We start from the raw sequence: 9,015 nt of genomic DNA, 5'->3' as shown, positions 1-9,015 counted from the left end.
AAAAAAAAAACACTGTGCATTGGCAACAAAAGAGAATAGTAAATCAGAAAGTACCATAAAGAAGTGAAACAAATATATACATCAGCTAGATTTTGCTGCTTTTTATTTTATTAACAGCTGTTTTGTGATATAATTCATGTACTGTAAAATCCAGCTTTTTAAAGTATACAGTTCACTGGTTTTTATTATGTTTACAGAGTTGTACAACCATCAACACTATAATTTTAGAACATTTTCAAAATGTTCAAAACATCCCCAAACCAACCTTGTACCCATTAGCAGTCATTCCCCATCACCTCTCCGTCTGCCATAGGCAAGCACTAAAAAGCTTTCTGTCTTTATGGAATTGCCTGTTGTGAACATTTCATATATATGGAATCATACAATATGTTTTTCTTTGTGATAGGTGTTTTTTACTTCGTCTAATGTTTTCTAGATTTATCCATGTTGTAGCATTTATCAGCACTTCATTATTTATTGCTGAATAATATTCCATCATGGATATACTACACTTTATCCATTCGTTATGAACGTTTGGATTGTTTCCACTTTTGGCAGCTACAAATAATGTTGCTGTGTATATTTGTGTACAAGGTTTTTTAGTATATGTTTTCAGTTCTCTTGGGTATATACCTAGGACTGTAATTGCTGGGTCATACAATAACTGTGTTTATGTTTTGAGGAACTGCTAAACTATTTCAGTCATGTTTTGCTGTCCCCACACCACATAAACATATTGTCAAGGTCACCAGTGACTTCCATATTACTAGATTCGGTAGTCAATTGTCAGTCTTCTTGATTTATCAGCAGAATGTAATTTGATGAATCATCACTTCTTTTGAAAAATGTTTAGTATCTGTCATAGAAACAGTGCAAATGTATTGTAGAAAATTAGAAAATATAGGCCAGGCGCAGTGGCTCACACCTGTAATCCCAGCACTTTGGGAAGCCGAGGCGGGCGGATCACCTGAGGTAAGGAGTTTGAAATCAGTCTGACCAACATTGGCGAAACCCTGTCTCTACTAAAAATAGAAAGATTAACTGGGCATGGTTGTGCCTGCCTGTAATCTTGGCTACTGGGAAGACTGGGGCAGGAGAATTGCTTGGACCCGGGTAGTGGAGGTTGCAGTGAGCGGAGATGGTGCCACTGCACTCCAGCCTGGGCAACAGAGTGAGACTCTGTCTGAAAGAAAGGAAGAAAGAGAGAGAGGGAGGGAGGGGAAAGAGGAAAGGAGGGAGGGAAGGGCAAGCAAAATACTAAAAATTGAAAATATAGCAAGCAAAATATTAAAAATTAGAACTTCATATTCCCATCCAAAGTTGACAACTAATACCCTATATATCCTTTCTGATCATTCTGTGTGTCTCATATATACATATATTTTTTACCAAAATGAAGTCCTTATTTATACTATTCTGAATCCTGCTTCTAAAGTCAAGAATTGGCCTGGCATGACTCTTACCTGTAATCCTTACACTTTGGAAGTCTGAGGTGGGAGGATCACTTGAGGCCAGGAGTTGAAGACCAGGCTGGGCAATGGCAGGATATCCCATCTCTGCCAAAAATTTAGCCAGATGTGGTGGCATGTGACTATAGTCCCAGCTACTTGGGAGGCTGAGGTGGGAAGATCACTTGAGCCTAGTGGGTCAAGGCTGCAGTGAACTGTGATCATGCCACTGCATTCCAGCCTGGTTGACAGAGTGAGACCATACCTTTAAAAAAAAACAAAAAAAAAACAACAAAAAAAACCATCTTCAGCTTTTCCTTTCAGTGTTTTCATCTCTAATACTAAAGCTAAATTTACCAATTTGGCCTCAAAATATCCTTTACCACTGGTTTTTCTAAAGCAGTATTAAATCTAGGTCTATGTGTCTTATCTAGCTATTATACCCTGTAGAGCTTTTAAGTGAGCAGTTTCGTTTTTAAAATTTTTAATGACATTGATTTAGAGACCAGCTATTTGTCCTGACTCCTTTTTTCCTTGATATACTTTCATTTCACTTCTGAAAGACCATACTTCTGCCTCATTGACTACTCATTCTCAGTCTTCTTGCTGATCCCTTCCTTCTCCCTAATCTCTTCACACTAAAACACATGAGAGCTTAGTCCACGGTTTGCCTCTTTGCTTATACTCAGTCTCTTGGTGATCTCATCTAGTTTCATGGTTTTAAGTAATATCAATGTGCTGCCAACTTGCAGTTTTTATCTTTATTTCCGGGCTCTCTTGAATTCCAGCTGCCTATTTAATATCTCTATTGGATGTCTAAATAGACATCTGAAACTTATGTCCAAGACAGAAATCTTGCTCTTCCCTCAAACTAGCTTCACCCACAGGTTTTCTCATTTTAGCTGATGACAACCCCATCCTACCAGTTGCTCAGGCCAAAATCTTGAAGTCATGCTTTACTCCTTGATCTCACACCTCACACCCAATACAAATTTTGTTGATTCTACTTTCAAAATACCCCAAATATGACCACTTTTTATCATCAGTGCTATCATCAGCTCTGAATTGGATTATTGGTAGCCTCATAAGTTACCTTTCTTATTCCACTTTTGTGCCCCTACTTTCATCTCAGTACAACAGCCAGAGTGATTCTTTTAAAAGATAACCTAGGCCATTCCCCATTACCCTTCAATGAGATTCAAGGTGAGCAAATTGTATTAAGCACAGCTCTTAAAATTTCTGTAGTATGCTATTGTAGCCCTCTTATCTTTAGGTAAAGAGGTTGAAAATTTTGCCTCAAAAATGATAGTTGAACTGAGATCTGAAGAAAAAGCAGGAGTTAAATAAGAAAAGGGATGGATTAAATAACTTTCCCAGGAGGGGAAACAGCAAACTTAAAGGTTCTAAAGCACAAGAGAGCATGGAATATATGAAGAACCAAAAGAAGGCCAGATATCTAGACATCTAGAAGGTCTAGCTAAGTACTTAGGGAGATACTATAAACAGAAAAGAAAAAATTGTGGCCTCCTTTTTTTTTTTAAAAAAAAAAAATGATTTTAGTTAATTTTAAAGACTGGAAGAAGAAATTAAATTAGTTATGTTTATAAATACTTGGAATAGTACCTGACACACAGTAATCATCTTATCAGTGTTTGGTTAAATAAATTCAACTAATACCATCCTAATAAATATATTGCATCTATCTTTTTTTGACTTTTAAATTTAGCCTCCTTTTTTATTTTTCTGCTCCTTATTAAAGCTTTGCTGCTCATGAAAGTCATCAAACACCTGTATTTCTTCTGATGTTGTATTTCTTGATACTGAAATGTGGCTTGAATACTTTACATTATTCTCCATAATTTGTCCAATGCTACTGGTCTCTAACTTAACCTTATTCTGAAATTCAGTCAAATTAGAGTTTTATCTTTTCTGCAAGAGCATTCTAAAGCTGCTGTTGGCAAGGTCTCCAATAACTATCATATCGCTAAATCTAATGGTCAATTCTTAGTCTCTTACTTGACCTGTCAGTAGCATTTGACACTTTTGATCATTTTGTCTTCATTGCAATTTGTTCTTCACTCTGCTTCAGGGACACAATAATCTTTTGTTTTCCTCATACCTCGTTGACTGCTTCTTCTTAGTCTCTTTGGCTAGTTCTTACCCTTCTCCATGATCTCTTAATGTTGGAGTCATTTAGAGCTCGATCTTTTTATGTCTCTTATTTTACATCTATATGATCTTACCTAGTTCTCATGAATCAAAATACCATCTATATTCAGGAACTCCTCTTTGGACTCCAAAATTATATATCCAATTGCCTTCTTGACATTTCTACTTGGAAGTCTAATGGGCATCTCAAAATCAACACAGGCCAAAATCAGCTTCTGGATATTACCCACACAAAATTTGCCTCAACCAAGATTTTCTGTATCTTAGTTAATGATAAACCAGGCTTCCACTTGATCAGGTGGAAATACTTTGGAGTTCACCTTAATTTTCCCTTTGTCTCATGCCTTACAACCAGTCTGTTAGGAAATTCTCTTCGTTTACATTCAAATTGTATCTGGAATCTGACCATTGCTCACCAACTCTACTGTGATTATCTTGCATTATATCTCTCATCTAGATTATTGAATAATCAGCGAACTGTCTCTCTGCTTCTACCAGTGTCCTACAACTTGTCCTCAGCACAATAGCCAAGTGATTTTGTTAAAATTTAAGGAAGGAGAAAGGGCCAAAAACTCAATAGAGAAATGAGAAACACACGAAAAGAAAATTCACCCTAAAAGAGATAAAAATGATCTTAAAACATAGGAAAAATGTTTAAATTCACTTGAAACTAGGGGTATGCAAATTAAAACCACTCAGATACCGTTTCTCACTTGCCAGACTCCATGAAATGTAAGAATATGGCAATGCATTCTGTTGGGAAGGCTGTGGGAAAATAGGTACATTCATACATTGCTGATGGGAATGCAACAGTTTATTAGTTGCATTATTGTTCTTAGTTGCAAAGTATTGGAAGCAACCTAAATTCCCATCCATGGCAGAGTGATTTAATAAACTATAGCGTGTCATGCAGTGGAATATTAAATAGGTATAAGAAAAGAATGAGGAAGAGCTCTGTGAACTAATATGGAGTGATTTTCAAGATAGACTGTCAAATGAAAAAAGCAAAGCACAGAAGAGTATCCATAGCATGCTACCCTTCATGTAGGAAAGAAAGGATTTAAGAAAGTAAATAGTTATCTGCTCATTTGTTCAAAAGAAATACAGGAAAGATAAAAAACTAGGAAGGCTGATTACCTAGAGGGAAAGGAATAAAGAAGGAAATGAGGTTAGCAAGGATGAAGTACAGTAACATTTCTTTGATTATATCTTTCTGTATAGCTCTGACTCTTGAAATTATAATTATGTCTCACATACCCTTCACATAATCCCAAGTAAATAAATGATAAAACCAACCAAGAAGTGTGGGAAACCCAAAATGGAATACAAATACTAACAAATGAAAGTAAATGTATTAAGAATGAATAACAACCGCACTTAAGCAAGTGAAGAAGAAAATAACTAGGTAACTGTAAGTATCTTTTTTGGGCACTAAAAGGCTAATGACAAAAAGAATGGTACTAAAGTGCTGTAATCTAGTTAGTAAAAGGATTTCTTGCAGAGGTATGAGTTGGCACTACTGAAGCTACCTTTACATGTACAGTAGAATTGAACAACTAAGTACATATATTGTAGATAATAAGAGCCAGGTTTCTCACTGTTGGAGAAAGATGTTATAAAGAAAGGAGGCAGGCTAAAATACACCCTGTAATGTTGGATTGGAGTAAGAGGTGTCAGTATAAATTCATGGTTTTTAATATAAATGTGGACAGATTAAGAAATATACATGTGACTATATCTGTGGCATAGTATATACATTTATACATTTCAACTCTTAAAGGGCCTAGAAGCAGTGAAACTTCAGAGTAATGAGCACATTTAGCATCAGATCTTGTTTTTTTGCTTTTTTTTTTTTTTACCTTAAATTGTTTTATTTTTAATTTTTCTGAGTACATAGTAGGTGTATATAGTCATGGAATACATGAGATATTTTAATATAGGCATGTAATGTGAAATAATCGCATCATGGAGAATAGAGTACCACGTTTTCAAGCATTTATCCTTTGTGTTACAAGCAATTCAATTACACTCTTCTAGTTATTTTAAAATGTACAAGTTATTGTTGACTAGAGTCACCCTATTGTGCTATCAAATAGTAGGTCTAATTAATTCTTTCTATTTTTATGTATCCATTAACAATCCCCACCTCCCCCTCCAGTGCCCAACTACCCTTCCCGGCCTCTGGTAACTATCCTACTCTCTATCTCCATGAGTTCAATTGTTTTGATTTTTAGATCTCATAAATAAGTGATAACATGCAATGTTTGTCTTTCTGTGTCTAGCTTATTTCACTTAACATAATAACCTCCAGTTCCATCCATGTTGTTGCAAATGACAGGATGTCATTCTTTTAATGACTGAATAGTACTCCATTGTGTAAATGCACATTTTATTATTTACCCATTCATTTGTTCATAGACACTTACGTTGCTTCCAAATCTTGCCTATTGTGAACATTGAGGCAACAGACATGGAAGTTCAGATATCTCTTCAATATACTGATTTCCTTTTTTGGAGGGTACATACCCAGCAGTGGGATTTCTGGATCATATGGTAGCTCTATTTTTATTTTTTTCAGGAACCTCCAAACTGTTCTCAATAGTGGTTGTACTAATGTACATTCCTACCAACAATGTAGGAGAGTTCCCTTTGTCCACATCCTAGCCAGCATTTGTTATTGCCTGTCTTTTGGATAAAAACCATTTTAACTGTGGAGACATATCTCATTGTAGTTTTGACTTGCATTCTGTGATGATCAGTGATGTTGAACACCTTTTCATATGCCTGCTTGTTATTTGTATGTCTTCTTTTGAGACGTGTATTCAAATCTTTTGCTCATTTTTTGATCAGATGTTTTTGTTTTTGTTTTTGTTTTCCTGTTGAATTGTTAGAGCTCTTTATATATTCTGGTTTTTAATCCCTTGTCAGATGGGTAGTTTGCAAATATTTTGTCCCATTCTGGGGGTTGTCTCTTCACTTTGTTGACTGTTTCCTTTGCTGTGCAGAAGCTTCTTAACTTGATGTGATCCCATTTGTCCGTTTTTGCTTTGGTTGTATGTGTTTGTGGGGTATTACTCAAGAAATTTTTGCTCAGACAAATGTCCTGGAGATTTTCATCAATGTTTTCTTATAGTAGTTTCATAGTTTGAGGTCTTAGATTTAATCCTTTGGTTCACTTTGTATATGACTTTTGTATGTTGCAAGAAATAGGAGTCTAGTTTCATTCTTCTGCATATGGATATCCATTTTCCCAGAACTATTTACTGAAGAGACTGTCTTTTCCCCAGTATATGTTCTTTGTCAAAAATGAGTTCACTGTAAATGTATGGATTTGCTTCCAGGTTCTCTTTTCTGTTCCATGGGTCTATGTGTCTGGTTTTATGCCAATACCATGCTGTTTTGGTTATTATATCCCTGTGGTATAATTTGAAGTCAGGTAATACGATTCCTCCAGTTTTGTTCTTTTTGCTTAAGATAGCTTTGGCTCTTCTTGGTCTTTTGTGGTTCCATATAAGTTTTCGGATAGTTTTTTTTTTTTTTTCTATTTCTGTGATGAATGTCATTGGTACTTTTATAGGGATTGTACTGAATCTATAAATTGCTTTGGGTAGTTTGGACATTTTTAACAATATTGATTCTTTTGCTCCATGAACGTGGAATTTTTGTGTGTGTGTGTGTTCTCTTCAATTTCTTTCGTTGGTGTTTTATAGTTTTTATTATAGAGATCTTTCACTTCTTTGATTAATTCCTAGATATTTAATTTTATTTGTGGCTATTTTAAATGGGATTACTTTTTTCATTTCTTTTCAGATTGTTCACTGTTTGCATATAGAAATGCTACTGATGTTGATTTTTGCATGTTATTTTTGTATCCTGGAACTTTACTGATTTTTTAAATTAGTTCTAATAGTTTTTTGGTGGTCTTTAAGTTTTTTGACTATAAGATCATATCATCTACAAACAAAAATAATTTGACTTCTTCCTGTCCAGTCTGGATACCCTTTTTATCTTTCTCTTGTCTGACTGCTCTAGCTAGGACTTCTAGTACTATGCTGAATAACAGTGGTGAAAGTGGGCATCCTTACCGTGTTCCAGATCCTTGAGGAAAGGCTTTCAGTTATTCCCTGTCCAGTATGATACCAGCTATGGGACCATAATATATGGCTTTTTTAAATGTTGAAGTGTGTTCCTTCTATCCCAAGTTTTTTGAGGGTTTTTATCATGAAGGGATGTTGAATTTTATCAAATACTTTTTCAGTATCAATTGAAATGATCATATCATTTTTATCTTTCATTCTGTTGACATGATGTGTCATGTTAATCGATTTGTGTATGTTATACCATCCTTGCATCCCAGGGATAAATCCCACTTAGTCATGATGAATTATCTTTCTAATGTATTGTTGGATTTGGCTTGTTAGTATTTTGTTGAGTGTTTTTGCATCAGTATTCATCAGAGATATTGGCCTGTAGTTTTCATTTTTCATGTGTCTTCGTCTGGTTTTGGTATCAGGGAAATACTGGCCTCATAGAATGAGTTTGGAAGTATTCCTTCCTCCTCAATTTTTCAGAATAGTTTGAGTGAGATTGGTATTAGTTCTTCTCTCAATGCTTGATAGAATTGAGTAGTGAAGCCATTGGGTCTTGGGCTTCTCTTTACCGGGAGAATTTTTATTATGACTTTGATCTCATTATTTTTATTGGTCTTTTCAGGTTTTGGATTTCTTCGTAGTTCAATCTTGGAACATTATATGTGTCTAGTAATTTGTTCATGCTCTTGGGTTTTCTAATTTATTGACTCATAATAGCCTCTAATGATCCTTTCATTTTCTGCAGTATCAGTTGTAATGCTGCTTTTTCATTTCTGATTTTATTAATTTGTGCTCCTTTTTTCTTCTTAGTCTGGCTAAAGGTTTGTCAATTTCATTTAACTTTTCAAAAAAACATTTTGTTTCATTGATTGTATTTTCTCTATTTCAATTTCATTTATTTCTGCTCTTTATTATTTCTTTTCTTCTACTAATTTTGGGTAAGGTTTGATCTTGCTTTTCTAGTTCTTTAAGATGCTTTGTTAGATTGTTTATTTGAAGTTTTCCCCTTTTTGATGTCGGCACGTATAGCTATAAACTTCACCCTCAGCACTGCCTTTGTTGTATCCTGTAAGTTTTGGTATGTTGTGTTTCCATTATCACTTGTTTCAAGAAATTTTTCAATTTCCTTTTTAATTTCTTCATCAACCCACTGGTCATTCAGGAGCATATTGTTTAATTTCCATGTATTTGTATAGTTTTCAAGGTTCTTCTTGTTATTAATTTCTAGTTTTATTCCATTGTGATGAGAGAAGATGCTTGATATTATTTCAATTTTTTTGACTGTTTTGAGACTTGTTTTATTACCT

The sequence above is a fragment of the Mandrillus leucophaeus genome, unplaced genomic scaffold (assembly GCF_000951045.1).
Source record: "Mandrillus leucophaeus isolate KB7577 unplaced genomic scaffold, Mleu.le_1.0 Scaffold64, whole genome shotgun sequence".
Lineage (NCBI taxonomy): Eukaryota > Metazoa > Chordata > Mammalia > Primates > Cercopithecidae > Mandrillus > Mandrillus leucophaeus.
Note: the sequence above shows the minus strand (reverse complement) of the source record.